This window comes from Anolis sagrei, chromosome 2 (assembly GCF_037176765.1).
Source record: "Anolis sagrei isolate rAnoSag1 chromosome 2, rAnoSag1.mat, whole genome shotgun sequence".
NCBI classification, from domain to species: domain Eukaryota; kingdom Metazoa; phylum Chordata; class Lepidosauria; order Squamata; family Dactyloidae; genus Anolis; species Anolis sagrei.
In genome coordinates, this window is record NC_090022.1 from 16621283 (window position 1) to 16637985 (window position 16703).

The 16703-nt window shown below is 43.3% G+C and overlaps 1 protein-coding gene across 1 annotated transcript in view; it reads left to right on the forward strand.

Annotated features, from left to right (window-relative positions):
• Positions 1-15873: 15873 nt before the first annotated feature.
• AGPAT1 (1-acylglycerol-3-phosphate O-acyltransferase 1) overlaps positions 15874-16703 on the forward strand; it is a 75258-nt gene continuing 74428 nt past the window's right edge. Inside the window, exon 1 of the mRNA XM_060760251.2 lies at positions 15874-16229. The gene's annotated coding sequence lies outside the window, so the exon portion shown is untranslated. The remainder of the gene's footprint in view (positions 16230-16703) is intronic.

Here is a 16703-nt window from a genome sequence, read left to right on the forward strand (position 1 = left end):
CCAAGTCTGGTCCAGATCCATCATTGTTTGAGTCCACAGTGTTCTCTGGATGTAGGTGAACTACAACTCCCAAACTCAAGGTCAATGCCCAACAAACCCTTCCAGTATTTTCTGCTGGTCATGGGAGTTCTGTGTGCCAAGTTTGACTCAATTCCATTGCTGGTAGAGTTCAGAATGCTCTTTGATTGTAGATGAACTATAAATCCCAGCAGCTACAACTCCCACAAGACAAAATCAATACCCTCTTCCAATCCCACCAGTATTCAAATTAGGGTGCATTGGGTATTTGTGCCAAATTTGGTCTAGTGAATGAAAATACATCCCGCACATCAGATATTTATATTACTATTCATAACAGCACCAAAATGGCAGTTATGAAGTAGCAACTAAACTAATTTTAGTTTGGGGGTCACCATAACATGAGGAAGTGTATTAAGGGGTCATGGCATTAGGAAGGTTGAGAACCACTGCCTTAGACTCACCAAAGAGAGTCCGAAACCCTTGACAAGTGAAAGAGGAGAAAGGCCCAGAATTTTCCCTGATTTTTCCCAAATAAATCTCACCAAGGTTGAAGAAAAGCCATCAAGGTTTATTTAGCGATCCAGCTGAAAAGGATGCAGAGCTGCGATCGTTCGCCAGCGGAGCATAAAGAAATACATTTGATACAGCCATATTTATAGTAAATTCAAAGTTGTAGAGTTCAAACTCCCCGCCCCGGCCTCCCTGCTGCCCTCCACTGTGATTGGACAACGGGCAAACAGCTGGGAGGTGGCCCTCCCGCCCCCGCGCCCCTGGACCAATCAGGAAGCTCCAACGGTCCGTAGGGTCCAATGGGGAGGCTCCTGCCATCTAGCGGCGATAGCAAATCAGGAAAGAGGGAGGCGGGATGATAGAACACAAAGGAATCTTGTGAATGAATTCTAAAAAAAATGCCATGTGGCCTGCGAGACAAAGAGGGAGTCTTAAGCAAGCCTGATCTTTTGTGTTTTGATTGGAATGAATCAACATGTGTAAAGGCAAGTCCGGATTTTACTAGCCAGCAAATATGAAGACAATGAGGGTGAAACTGGGGTGAATGTTCCTTAGTGGGAAGTTAGTTAAATCAACCAGTGCGAAGGTGGGGGCTTTTCGAGGGTCCCCTGACCTCCAGGTAGAAAAATGATTAGGGGTCTGCCAGGGGGCAAACAGCATTGTTGGGCAATCCTCCGAGAACAAAGCTGCCTGCCAGTTTATTTTTCATGCAAAGGAAATTGTGGATTGGGGTCTTTGGAATGTCTGGAGATCTGCAGTTTCCTGAGGGGATTTCTTCTTAAGGAAAGGGAAGGAAAAAAGGTCAAGGGAAGGCCACTAGTACAAAGGAAAATATGAAAATATATACATTTGATGTAGCAGAAACCATGTGCCTATAATTCATAACAGGAAAAGTCCATATAAGTCCAGTATGTTTTTGAAAGGGAAACAAAAGGGTTTATGGGGAATGATTAAAAGCATGAAATTCACGAGAAAAGGTCCAAAAGTTTTCACTGAGCCAGTCAAGGAAGTCCTGCAGCGTTGAGGTTGAGACTTGTCTTTGGCCCTTTGCAAGACTATAAGATATTATCTCTTATTGGGGGGGGGGGGGGGGGCATGCTCGGCTTCAAAGCCAACCTCGACGAGGACCGCCTTCCACCTGGAAACCAATGCCCTCACTATGGGAGAAGATGCAGATCAAGAATAGGACTCCACAGTCACCTACAGACCCACCGCCAGTACACCGATCTTGGAAGACAATCCTACTCAGACAATGAGGGATCGCCTAAGTTTGGACTTCAATTCTCACAATTCCTAACAGCCTACCTGCTGTAGAATCAGACAATGGCAAAGCTACTTTTTTGGACTACACTTCCCATATGCTTATCTTGCTGGGGGATTCTGTGAGATGCAACCCCAAAAGTATATTTTTCAATGTGTTTCAATGTGCCATTTATAGATGTCCTAGTCACCGGCAAAGCAAATCAACAATTGGATCACACAGCTTACAGAAAATCTACACACACGGATAGATACTTACATAAAAACTCCCAACTATCACCCAAGTCAAAAATGTAGCACCATTAAAGCCCTGGCAGACCATGCAAAAAGAATCTGCAAACGCCACCTCCTCCAAGAAGAACTGAACCACTTAAACTGGGCTTTACATGCCAATGGAGGCTCCACCACAGGCATCCGAAGAGCTGCAAGACCAAGAACCAGCCACGCGAGTAAAGACAAAGATCCACCCAGAGGAAAAGTTCTTGCCATACATCAAGGGAATCATTGACCGCACAGGGAAGCTGATGAGGAAACACAATCTACAAGCTATCTACAGATCCACTAACAAAATCCAACAAATGCTGCTTTCAGCAAAGGACAAGAGGGGCCCTCTCACCTCTGCAGGAGTCTACCGTATACCATGCAGCTGTGGACAAGTCTACACAGGGACCACCAAATGCAGCAGCATTGCCCAGACACAAATCAAGGAACATGAAAGGCACTGCAGACTACTTCAAACAGAGAAGTCAGCCATAGCAGAGCACCTGACAAACCAACCTGGACACAGCATATTATTTGAGAACACAGAAATGTTGGACCACTCTAAAAACACAAAGAAGCCATTGAAATCCACAAGCATGTGAACTTCCTTTCAACAGAAAGGAAAAATTAATATGAAAATGAACAAAATCTGGCTACCAGTATTAAAAAATTCTAAAATCATAACAGTAAATAAAGACCAGGGAGCTCCAGACAAGAAACAATCGGGGACAGCTAATCACCTCAACAAAGGATACTTCCGGGCAATAAAAGCCACACCTTGAAAACTGTTAGGCCATTAAATGGTAATCAAGGTGACGCACACCTACCTGCAACAGACAAAAGTTCTTTTTCCCACCCTGGACTTTCCACAGACATATAAACTCTATTTTCCTAGATTGTTGTAGGTTTTTCGGACTATGTGGCCATGGCCTAGAGGCATTCTCTCCTGACGTTTCGCCTCCATCTATGGCAAGCATCCTCAGAGATAGTGAGGCCTGTTGGAACTAGGAAAAGGGCTTATATATCTGTGGAATGACCAGGGTGAGACAAAGGACTCTTTGTCTGCTGCAGCTAGCTGTGAATGTTTCAACTGACCACCTTGATTAGCATATAATGGCCTGACAGTGCCTAGAGCAAACTTTTGTTGAGAGGTGATTAGATGTCCTTGTCTGTTTCCTCTCTGTTGTGCTGTTGTAATTTTAGAGTTTTTTAATATTGGTAGCCAGATTTTGTTCATTTTCATGGTTTCCTCATTTCTGTTGAAATTGTCCACATGCTTGTGTATTTCAATGGCTTCTCTGTGTAGTCTGACATGGTGGTTGTGAGCCCCTGAGAAGTCCTTCTGCCATCTTTAAGTGCCATTCCACTAGCCGATAAGTGGAAAGGACCCAGCCTACCAACCAAGCCCACTCCAACAGCCCCTGGGAGACAACTCCGAAATCTTTAACTACTATTCTACCAGCTAGTGAGTGGGAGGAAGCCAGCCCACCAACCAGGAACTCTCCAACAGTCCCTGGGAGCCCCTCTTTAACTGCCATTCCATCAGCAAGGGACCCTACCAAGCCCACTCCAATAGCCCCTGGGAGGCCATTCCGCCATCTTTAACTGCCATTCCACTGGCCGGTGAGTGGGAGGGACCCAGTCCGCCAACCAGGAACTCTTCAACAGCCCCTGAGGGGCCTTCTGCCATCCTTAACATCCACCAGCCAGGGAGTGGGAGGGACCCAGTCCTCAACCATGCGCTCTCCAGCCACCCCTGAGAGGTCCTTCCGCAATCTTTATCTGCTATTCCACCGACTGGTGAGTGGGATGAAGGCAGGTCACCAACCAGGAACTCTTCAGTGGCCCCTGAGAGGCCCTTCCGGCATCTTTAATTGCTATTCCACCGACCGGTGAGTGGGAGGGAGCCAGCCCACCAACCAGGAACTCTCCACCAGCCCTTGGGAGCCCTGCCACCATCTTTAACTGCCATTCCATGGGCTGATAAGTGGGAAGAAGCCAGCCAACCAACCAAGCCAAATCCAACAGCCCCTGGGAGGCCATTCCACAATCTTTAACTGCCATTCCACTGGCCGGTGAGTGGGAGGAAGCCAGCCCACCAACCAAGAACTCTCCAACAGTCCCTGAGAGGACCTCTTTAACTGCCATTCCACCACAAGGGAGTGGGGGGGGGGGGACCCAGCCTGCCAACCAAGCCCACTCCAACAGCTCCTTGGAGACCATTCCGCCATCTTTAACTGCTATTCCACTGGCCGGTGAGTGGGAGGGAGCCAGCCCACCAACCAGGAACTCTCCAGCAGTACGAAGGAGACCATTCTGCCATCTTTAACTGCCATTCCACCGGCCAGGGAGTGGGAGGGAGCCAGCTTGCCAACCAGGCATTCGCCAGCAGCCCCTGAGAGGTCTTTCCACCATCTTTAACTGCCATTCCACCGGCCGCTGAGTGGGAGGGAGCCAGCTTGCCAACCAGGTATTCTCCAACAGCCCCTGAGAGGCTATTCCATCATTTCTAACTTTCATTCCACCTCCCTTTGTGTGGGAGGGAGGCAGCCTGCCAACCAGGCATTCTTCAACAGCCCTTGGATGCCCTTCCACCATCTTTAACTGCCATTCCACTGGCCACTGAGTGGGAGGGAGCCAGCTTGCCAACCAGGTATTCTCCAACAGCCACTGAGAGGACCTTCTGCCATTTTCAACTGCCATTCCACCAGCCAGAGAGGGGGAAGGATCCATCCTGCCAACCAGGTATACTCCAACAGCCCTGAGAGACCCTTCCTCGATTTTCAACTGCAATTCCACCGAACGGTGAATCAGAGAAAACCAGCCTGCCAACCAGGCATTCTCCAGCTGCCCCTGAGAGACACTTCTGCCGTCTTTAACTGCTATTTCACCAACCGGTGAGTCGGAGAGAGCCAGCCTGTCAACTAGACGCTCCCCAGAAGCCCCTGAGATACCCTTCCACCATCTTTAACTGCCATTCCACTGGCTGGAGAGTGGAAGAGAGCCAGCCTACTAACCAGGTGCTGTCCAGCAGCCCCTGAGAGATGCTTCCACCTTTTTAACTGCCATTCTACTGGCCAGAGAAAGGGAGAGAGCTAACCTGCCAATCAGGTATTCTTCAATAGCCCCTCAGAGGCCCCTCCACCATCTTTGACTGCCATTCCACTGCCAGTCAGAGGGAGCCAGACTGCCAACCAGGCATTCTCCAACAGCCCCTCAAAGACCACTCCGTCACTTTTTACTGCCATTCCATCAGCCAGAGAGGGAGAGGGAACCAGCCTGCCAACCAGACGCTCTCCAGAAGCCCCTGAGAGACCTTTTCACCATCTTTAACTGCCATTCCACCAGCCGGCGAGTGGGAGGGAACCAGCCTACTAACCAGGTGCTGTCCAGCAGCCCCTGAGAGGCCATTCCGCCATCTTTAACTGCCATTCCACTGGCCGGTGAGTGGGAGGGAGCCAGCCCACCAACCAGGAACTCTCCAACGGCCCTCGATGGCCTTCCTGTCATCTTTAACTGCCATTCCACCTGCTGGGGGGTGGGAGGGACCCAGTCTGCCAACTATGTGCTCCCAAATAGCCCCTGAGAGGTCCTTCCGCCATCTTTAACTGCCATTCCACCAGCCGGTAAGTGGAAAGGACCCAGCCTGCCAACCAAGCCCACTCCAGATTGACTGGCCAGTTTACAGAGAAATATTAAAAGTCAAACAAGGGGAGATAGAAATGAAAGAACAACAGGAATGAATCTTAATTGACAAAAATATAACATGGTTGCAGTATTGGCAAATCAAAGAGAAATTTAAACTAGATAGGAAATTAGGTTTTGCACAAGGCAACGAATTCTGGGATAACATCATGGAAACAGAAACGAAATTAATAACTAAGTTATATAAAAATTGTTAGAATGGTATTTGAAACAAAAGGAAGAGAAAAACTACATGAGAAGATGGAACGAAAATATACAAAGAAATATTAGAAAAGAAGAATGGAAGGAAATTTGGAGAAAAAGATTAAAGTTCACATATGCAATAGAGCTTAGAGAAAACTGGGTAAAAATATCGCAAAGATGGTACTTGACACCGAAAAAAAATAGGTAAAATATATAACAATATGAGCACGGCCTGCTGGAAATGCAGGAGTAAAGAAGGGTCCTTTTTTCATGCATGGTGGACGTGTGATAAAGCGAGAAAATTTTGGAGGAGAATACATAAGGAAATTCAAATTATGTTGAAAATACAGTTGCCCTTGAAGCCGGAGATATTTCTGCTTGGAATGTATGATAGAAAACTGGAGGAGAATAAAGACAAAATACTATTTCTGGCATTGACAGCAGCAAGGATGTGCTACGCCAAAGTGTGGAGGCAAGAAGAGATCCCAGAGGTAAATGACTGGGTAACAAAAATGCTGGATAGTAGGAACTTGGACAGGCTAACCGTTCTATTGCTGAAGAACAAAGAAATTAAAAGATAAGAAACGGATTGGAGTGAAGTTACAGAATACTTAAAAAAGAAGAAAAAAGAAATAGTAATTTAAGAAGTACAAATAAAGTCTGAAGTACGTCAAAAAGAGGGATAGAAGAAAAACAAGAACATAAATAACAAAAGGACTGAAAAGATTTTCCGAAGATACCAGGGGGTCAACTTTTAGATTCATTTTTCATCTTTTTTTTTCTTCTTTTTTCTTCTTTTTTTTTCCTTTTCCTTCCCTCTTTTTCTGTTTCTTTTGTTTCTCTCTTTTCTCTTTGCTATATTTTATGTTTTATGAGAGGTGGAGTTAGCCAGTCTTCCAACCAGGCACTCTCCAGCAGCCCCTGAGAGGCCCTTCCACCATCTTTAACTGCCATTCTACTGGCCGCTAAGTGGGAGGGAACCAGTCTGTTAACCAGGCACTCTCCAACTGCTCCGGGACAGCCTTTTCCATTGGCTGCCTGGCTGACTAGTGCTCTACTGAGGGTCTGATCCCATCAGGGCACTTATGGTTTCACACAGACCTGACCACCAGCGAGAGCAACGAATACCACGATTTGATTGGTGGCTTCCCTGAGCTGTGCTCCACAGCTTTCCCTCCCACTGTCCAGCATCAACCTGGAGAAGATGGTCCAGCAGAGTCGCTCTACCATCACCACCATTTCCTGCTACTGTGCCATGACCTTGGGTTAGTCATAACCCAAACTTGCATCAAGTCACTGATACCTTGTAGGACGACTGTACTGGGGAATTGTACCAACCAGCTCCACTTTGATCATCAACTTAGTACTGAAACTGTGCTTGGCTTTGGGCTGCTGACTTCTCTGCTGACGCTCAATTTTCGACTCTGTTCCCCCTGGGCTGTAGCGGGGTCTTTTGTTTTTGTTTTGTTTTCAAATTTTATTTTATTTTACTGTATTTCTTGTCAAGACGTCTCTTAATTTTCTCACTCGGTCATATTTTTCACTGATGACTAAGCTAAGTGAAATATACTGTTTAATTAATGTGTCTCCATAATAATTGTAATTGGTTTTAGATATTTTAATGATGTGTGTGTGTGTGTGTGTGTGTGTGTGTACAGGACGTTATTTTGCTTTGCTTGATTTTTTTCTTGTACTTTATGTTTGTGTCTCAATGTATTTCAATGTAACAAGTCATTGAATGTCTATTTATATGCTGTAATCCACTCTGAGTTCCCTTGGGGAGAAGGAATATAAAGTGTTGTTGTTGTTGTTGTTGTTGTTGTTATTATTTACGAACAAAGCTCTTCGGCAGGGAGATTGAGTGACAGCATCCTCCCCCCCCCCCCCAAGTGGCTGGAACTGATCACAAGCCTTCAAGATGCCAAAAATGGGGAAAGCCTATATATACCTCTATTTCATGTACAATTGTTTGTCTTGTCTGTATATAAAGAGCACTGAATGTTTGCTGCATATGTATGTTCTGTGATCTGTCCGGAGTCCCCTTCAGGGTGAAAAGGACAGAATATAAATACTGTAAATAAATAAATGTTAAAACAGAACCAAAGTGCATCATTAAAACAATTCAGCTTTGCCTAAAAGGATAATATGCCATTACCCATTTAAAACGCCCTTTAAAATAATTCACTGTGCAACACGATTTTTGTTTCTGGGTTATAAATGTCATTTCCTAATTGGTCTATCACAAAAACATGGAAAAGGATGATTGAACTGCAAAAACTAAAAGCTTTATTTTTGTGGGAGGGTCATCCTGCAGCACATTTTCCTATAGTTTTTTTTTTAAAAAAATAAACATCTCTTTGAGTGTCAACCAACTCAACATAGTTTGTGGCAGCCACAAAAACAAAGTTTCTGGAGTATAACAAATACTTTCAAAGTAAGTACCATGTAATTGAACAGGAAATAACACTTTCAAACCAAGAACATAATTTTTTAAAAAAATATCTGTTACATAAGCAACACAGCACTCTCTATATCAGAGCTTTCCAAACATTAAATGTAGGTTACTCACTTTTTAGACACATTATTTTGTGACACAATCATACAGTTTTATTAACAAACAGGAGGTTAAACCAAACCCTTTAAATTGCAACACCAAAATGTACAGGGACACAATGTACTCATGAAAACTTCCATTTATACTTTTAGAAAATACATAGTTTGTAAGATAATAACATACATTCGTAAGATTTTTGACATTTCTTGTTAAGTTCACGTCATACACCTACACACTGCAGCTGACATACTACACATAGTTTGGTAAATTCTACCCTAGACCATTGCTTTAAAATGTTCTGTTTTAAAAGTCTGTCTGGATATCAAGGTTTCTCTGATGATCTCAGAGTTTGGGCAGGTTTATACAGGGAGATACGGCCTGCCAAATAGCTTGGACCTGGGCCATACAGGGCTTTCTGGGTCATGACCAGCACTTTTAATTGTGCCCTCAACAAACTGGTTAACTACCTGGCTGCAGCTTTTTTATTTGCACAATCAAAGCTAGCAGATTAACTGTACCCATTCATGGATGTTTGAAAACCCAGATGTTTGAAAACTTCAAAATGCTGAAGCCAGGTTACTGATGGGGTCGGTGTCTACAGTATGGAATCAATGCGGTTTGAGGCCACTTGAAGTGCCATAGCTCAATCCTAGGATTTGTAGTTTGGTGAGACACCAGCATTCTTTGGAAGAGAAGGCTACAGACCTTGCAAAACCACAACTTCAAGCATTTCAGATCATTAAGTCATGGCAGTTAAAGCAATCTCAAACTCCATTCATTCTATGGTGTGGATGCACCCTAAGATTAAATGATCCTGTCTTTTTTCCACCCACAGTACAGCAGCCTGTGTTTTGGACTCTCCTTTGGGGAATGGCTATGGGAACCATTATGAAATGCACCCCAAAACTGATCAATACATTTCACTTTAAAATACATGAAAACTCAGTGTCTGACTAAGGTTCACATAGTAATTTAAGGAAACCAGTTCAGTGACACATATTTAACAGTGTGATTAATTGTGACAGAGTGCTGATATTGACCAATAAATATCTGGAAAATGTGCTTGACTTGGAATGCACTCACACTGCAGAATTATAGCAGTTTGACACCACGTGAACTGGCATGAATGGAGTGGTAGTTTGGTGAGGCACGAGCACTCTGGTTAAGAAGGCTAAAGACAATGTAAAACTACAACTTCCTTGATTCCATAGTTTTGAGCCATGGCAGTTCAAGTGGTATCAAACTGTGAGAGCCGTTCAGCAGTGGAACTCTCTGCCCCGGAGCGTGGTGGAGGTTCTTTCTTTGGAAGCTTTTAAACAGAGGCTGGATGGCCATCTGTCAGGGGTGATTTGAATGCAATATTCCTGCTTCTTGGCAGGGGGTTGGACTGGATGGCCCATGAGGTCTCTTCCAACTCTTTGATTCTATGATTCTATGATTCTATGATCTGTCGGAAGTCTTTTGAATCAGATTTTCCTGCTTCTTGGCAGGGGGTTGGACTGGATAGCCCATGAGGCCTCTTCCAACTCAATGATTCAATGATTCTATGATTCATTCCAAGTCAAATGCATTTTCCAGGTATATGTTGGTCAATATCAGAAGTCAGAATTAATTGTACTGTTCTATAATATTGAGCCATAGCACGGATTAAAGGAGTGTCAAACTGCCTTAATTCTACAGTGCAGATGCACTCACAGTTATTTAAAACTAAACCCCAAAATTATGAATTATGAGATGTGGCTTCATTTTGGAAATATAACTAGCCACATGGTTATCTTTGATTGCCCTACAATAACCTTCCTATGACATTTCCTGGAGGTATCTCACCTCAACCTCGCCCAGAGGAAATAATCATAGTCCTCACACAATGAACTGAGAAGAATGGGAGGAGGGCGCACAATGAACTTGTGTCAGAGCCTTTTGGGTACACTTTGTCTGTTTTACTTAATATGATCTAGACTAGCTCAGGAACACTCCTTTTCCCAGGTCTCTGTATTGGACACCTATTTAGAGACCTATTGACTTGGCCCAAACCTTGAAGCATCCTATTGTTTATCAAGCCTAATATCATCGTCCACATCAGAGCTGAAGTCCATTATCACCCAACACACCACATTTCTTCTCGATTGCGCCCTCTCCTGTGCAGATCAATAAACAGACTGACACTTCAAATGCTCCAATGACATTTTATCAACATTTCTAAACTAATCACAAGCTTGTGTGGGTTTATTTTTTAAATTTTTTTATTGAAGTTATATATAAATACATGGAAAGTGGGGGAACAATATGTAGAGGATAGTGCAGTAGGAAAAGGCATCGTTTCTGTGTCTCCAGAAAAACAACAAAAAAATTAAAAAAGAAGAAAAGAAGAAAAGAGGGGGGGTGTAAGAGGGAGAGCTTGTGTGGGTTTATTGAATAGCTGTCAGAATAAAATTAAAATGCTCTGTATTTGCAGTTGGATTGTCAGTTCTTCGGAGTGCTTTTTCCACTGACATCTTCTCTGGCTATTGAGAATAAACCTCTGATTTTGCCTTCAACTTGTACGTCTCATTTGGCCTTCTGGGAAGCTAAAACACTCCTGACCCTGAACTCACAATTTCAGCTGAGCAGAACTCACATAACACCACAATGAAGAGACAAGCACAAAGGAAGCAACAGATAAAGGAGAGGGAGACGGAGAAAAGGATAAATATGTGATTACATCTGTTTAGGCTTGACTGATTATATATTATATGCAATTACATGGTTACTGGGTTTAGAATTGGATTAATATATATTATATTATTATATGCAATTACATGGAAAGTTGGTTTCTGGGTTAGATTATTGCATGATTATATGTAATTACAGAACACTGGAGCTTGATTTATTTTACACCTTATGGTGAGAGTAACTATACCTTACGGGCAAAGTGTCAACATGGTGCAGTGCTCTGAGCGCTGGGCTACAGCTCATCAAGGGCTGGTGAGAGTTGGAGTCCCAGATTCTACACTGTAGAATGAATGCAGTTTGACACCACTTTAACCATTATGGCTCAATGCTAGTTAATCCTGGGATTTGTAGTTTGGTGAGGCATTAGTACTCTGGTAGAGAAGGTGGAAGTCCTTGCAAAACTAGAACTCCCATGATGTCTTAGCTTTGAGCCATTGCAGTTAAAGTGGTGTCAAACTGCATTTGTTCTACACTGCAGGTGCACTGCAGGGCGCTCTTGGGTTCATTCAGATTTGGGGGGGGGGGGGGGGGAGCTGATCTTAAGTATCCAAATATTCTGCACCCACAGTTTCAGCCATCTATGACTTTTAAATATTCAAACGCTAAAAGCAAACGTTTACTTTGTCATTTTATATAAGGGACACCATGTGACCACAGATATATAAACCCATTTTTCCTACTTCCAACAGACCTCACTAACTCTGAGGATGCTTGCCATAGATGCAGGCGAAACGTCAGGAGAAAAATTGCCTCCAGAACATGGCCATATAGCCCGGAAAAACCTACAACAACCCAGTGACTCCGGCCATGAAAGCCTTCGACAATACATTATTATTATTATTATTATTATTATTATTACATGTTATGAAGTATATAATGGGACTTGAGCACCCATCGACAGGAAAGGAGTCTCAGTCTAATGTATACATTACTGGGATATCTTGGGAGTTGGGACAGAAGCCATAACACAACATTAATTTATATGCCATATAAACTTTATATAAATACCCTAAGGGTAATTTTATGCACAATTCCTGCAATAATTTGGAGCATGAAGCAACGTTTATGTAAATGGAAGCAAAGGCACCATTTATGTGGTCCATTTTGGAGCATTTTGGATTTCAACACAAGAAAAGGATGTCTCACTGTGTGTGTGTCACTCTCAGCAAAAGTGCCATTCTCCAGGCCACTCTTGTGGACTATTCTGGAACATTTTGGATTTCAATAGGATACATACATAAACGGCATGTGTGTGTGTGTATATATGTCTATGTATATGTGTGTGCCACACACACACACACTAGCTGTACTCGCCAGGCATTGCTGTGGCCAACCTTCCCTCCCTCTTCTTCTTTCTTTCCCTCCCTCCTTCCTTCTCTTCTTCTTCCTTTCCTCCCTCCCCCCAACTTTTCTTTCCCTTCCTCTTTCTCCCCTTTCTTCCTTCTCTACCTATTCTTGGACTGCAACTCCTAGCAGTTCTCCTGATCAATCTACCTACCTACCTGTCTGTCTGTCTGTCTATCTAATCTCTATCTAATCTATCTATCTGGAGGATTGCTGGGAGTTGCAGTCCAGGAATACGAAATTGGAAATATGCCGGGATTGGGATGCTCTCAAAGACATCCAAGGAGAAGAAAGCTTGCATCTTGGAAGCAGTGCATATGGATCATCCTCTTCTCCTAAAGGGGCTGGTCTGGGGAATGCTGGGAGCTGTTGTCCGGAAGAGAGTGTGGATATGCTATTGTGTGTTTTGTTTGCCAAGGGGAGTCGTTTTTACACATGCACAGTAGCGTCTTTTTGCTTTTTTGACTTTTTAAGTCCCTTCCACTGTGTTTTTCAGTGTTTTTATGACTGATGGTCACTCATTGGCCTGATAGGTTATCGTGTCCAAATTTGGTGTCAGTTCATCCAGTGGTTTTTGAGTGATGTTAATCCCACCAATGAACATTACAAACATATATGGAGAGAGAAAGAGAAAGAGAGAGTCCCTGAGCTACAAATATTTGACTTACATAAAACTCATAGTTAAGAATAGGGGTGTGACAACAGGAAGTGAGAGAAATTTATCCCTCAGAAGAGAAATTTACACTTGAAAGAGTTATGATGTGAAAGGGTTTCTCAGCTGAAGCTTTATTACCAATCCTTGTTTCCTTAACAAACCAAATTTTTCAAAATCCAATTCTCACAGGCACAGAAAGTGAGGAGCAATCTTCTGAAGAGGGGCACAGACAGCAAAAGAAACACCACAGGGGTGTTAATCCTTCCCTAAGCTATCCAAAACTTATCTGTCTATCTATCTATCTATCTATCTATCTATCTATCTATCTATTTATTTATTAACTGTGCTTATATACCACTGTTCTCAGCCCGGGGGTGACTCACAGCGGTGTACAACATATCTATCTATCTTGCTGGAGTTACACTAAAAAAATGTACCTGTTCCGACTTACAAACAAATTCAACTTAACAAACTTACAGAACCTGTCTTATCCGTAACTTGGGGACTGCCTGTATATGCAATTGTATGTGTGTGTGTATGTGTGTGTGTATATATATATATATACGCACACATGTGTGCGTAAATATGCATGTATGTATTCATATCTCTGTCTCTGTATATTATATTTGTGTGTGTGTGTGTGTATGTATATATATATATATTGATGTATTCTTATTTATTCATTCATTTAAAACATTTATATTCCACCCTTCTCACCCCGCAGGGGACTCAGGGCGGAGCACAACATACATACGGCAAACATTCAATGCCGGGACATAAAACTATGTATGTATATATGTTTATATGCATATATCTGTGTATATATATGTGCATGTATGCATTCATGTGTATATATATTTATATATGTGTGTATATATATATGTATATAATATATATGTATATATTGATATTTATGTATAGATGTGTACATGTGTATTTATTTACATATGTGTATTTATATACACATGTATATGTGATTTATATATATAGTCTTAGAAGATTTTAATATTTTAGTTTTTACCATTGTCATCTAAGCATATAAATGTTTAATACTGCTTCTGCATCACTACTTCTTCTTCTCCTACTACTAGTAGTAGATATGGTGCCAGAATGCTGAGTCTCAACAGTTTTATCTATCATACTCAATACAGGCTTTTAACTATTTTTGATAATGTTTCTTAATACTGAAATGCATGTCACGATCCTATTTTGACGTTTGTTTACTTTTTGGTGCTGGTTGTTGACTATAATAATAAATATACTCTCTCGCTCTCTCTCTCTAAATGTAATGTTCGTTTGTGGGATTAACATCACACAAAAACCATTGGACGACTTGCTCCCAAATTTGGCCACAAGACACCTACTAACCCAAGGAATTACCATCACTCAAAAAATTGATTTTGACATTTGGGAGTTGTAGTTCTAGGGATTTATAGTTTAGAATCATAGAATCATAGAATCAAAGAGTTGGAAGAGACCTCATGGGCCATCCAGTCCAACCCCCTGCCAAGAAGCAGGAATATTGCATTCAAATCACCCCTGACAGATGGCCATCCAGCCTCTCCTTAAAAGCTTCCAAAGAAGGAGCCTCCACCACACTCCGGGGCAGAGAGTTCCACTGCTGAACGGCTCTCACAGTCAGGAAGTTCTTCCTAATGTTCAGATGGAATCTCCTCTTGTAGTTTGAAGCCATTGTTCCGCGTCCTAGTCTCCAAGGAAGCAGACTAGTTTACTTTGATTGTTTGATTGTTTACTTACAATCAAAGAGCATTCTGAACTCCACCAATAATGGAATTGAACCAAACGTGGCACACGGGACTCCCATGACCAGCAGAAAACACTAGAAGGATTTGGTGGGCATTGACTTTGAGTTTGAGATTTGTAGTTCACCTACATCCAGAGCGCACTGTTGACTCAAACAATGATAGATCTGACCAAACTTGGCAGGAAAACATGTTTTCTCCCTCTATTTCCCAGTTGTCAATCATTCTTGTTGCCATAATCTTGGTTTTTTTAATGTTTAACTGCAACCCAGCTTTTGCGCTATGCAAGTGTGTGTCTTTATGTTCATGTGTATACACATATTTGTTAATACTGATTTAATATTGTGTATTTGAAATCGCATTGTAATGCTTTGAATGTATAATGTTGCCGGTTTAAGTTTCCTTAGGGAGAAAGTGGGATATAACTATCTATCTATCTATCTATCTATCTATCTATCTACCTCTATCTATCTATCTATCTATCTATCTATCTATCCACATACATACACACATATATCAATATATAAACATGAAGATATATATAGATATATATTCATGAGTATATGTATGTGAATATATTTGTCTATGTGTGAGTATACGTATATGTATATGCATATGTGTCTCTGTGTGTGTATAACGGGAAAGAGAATGAATGAAAAACCTCTCTGGGTGGATGGCAGGCAAGCAGAGGATGAGGAGGAAGAAGAGGGAGTGCCAAGAAAAACAGAAAACAGGAAGGAGGGAGATAGAGGAGGAAGCCAGCCGAGAGAGTGGCCACTTTGGGGGAAGGAGAGCCTGCGGGAAGGGGAAAGAAGAGGGGGGAAAGAGGAAGAGGAGGAGGGGCGGAAAGGTCCGCTGCCATTGGCGGCCGGGGCTGCCCATCAGCTGCCCCCTACTTCCTGCCCCCTCCCTCTCCCCCCTCCCTCCCTCCTTCTCTCCCGGCAGAAGAAGCAGCAGGAGCAGCAGCCAAGCCAGAGCATCTCTCCCTTTCCTTGCTCTCCTTCTCACCACCCCTTTCCCCTCCTTCCTCTGAATCCATTTATCCCTCCTTTGCAGCGCATCTTGCAAAGCAGCAGCTGCAATTGCATCTCTCCCTCCTTCTCCTCCTCTTCTTCCTCCTCCTCCATCGCTGCCTCAATCTCTCTCTCCCTATCCCCCCCCCCCTTTCCCCTTTCCAAAGGCTAGCATGGCCTGGGCCTGGAGGCGAGGGGGGTAGCCAGCCTGGGGCCTCCGGGAGCCCCCTCCCAGGAAGGGGAAGCAGGTAAGGCTTGGCTTTGCTGCAAAGGGTGAGAGGCATCCTTTGCATTCCCTTTGGAGGGAAGAGCCGAGGCCCATTGGATGCTGCCATTTGTGGGGTTGCATAGGATTTGGGAGGGGGGGGGGATATGAATCATGGGGGTGGGTGGGTGGGCTGTGTTCTTTGCCTTGGAGAGAGGATGCCATGGGGTGGGAGGTTTCCTTTGCATGGTATGGGGAGAAGGTTGCATGGGGTGGGAAGGGGGATTTGTGGGGGATTTGAAGTGTCATTTGTGTTAGGGAGGAAGGCACAATTAACATTTTCCTGAGAGTAAGGTAATGGGGGAGGAGATGTGGGTCTAGGCCAGGCATGGGCCAACTTGGGCCCTCCAGGTGTTTGGACTCCAACTCCCACAATTCCTAACATCAGGCCTACTTGGGCCCTCTAGGTGTTTTGGACTCCAACTCTCACAATTCCTAACAGCTGGCGAACTTTGGC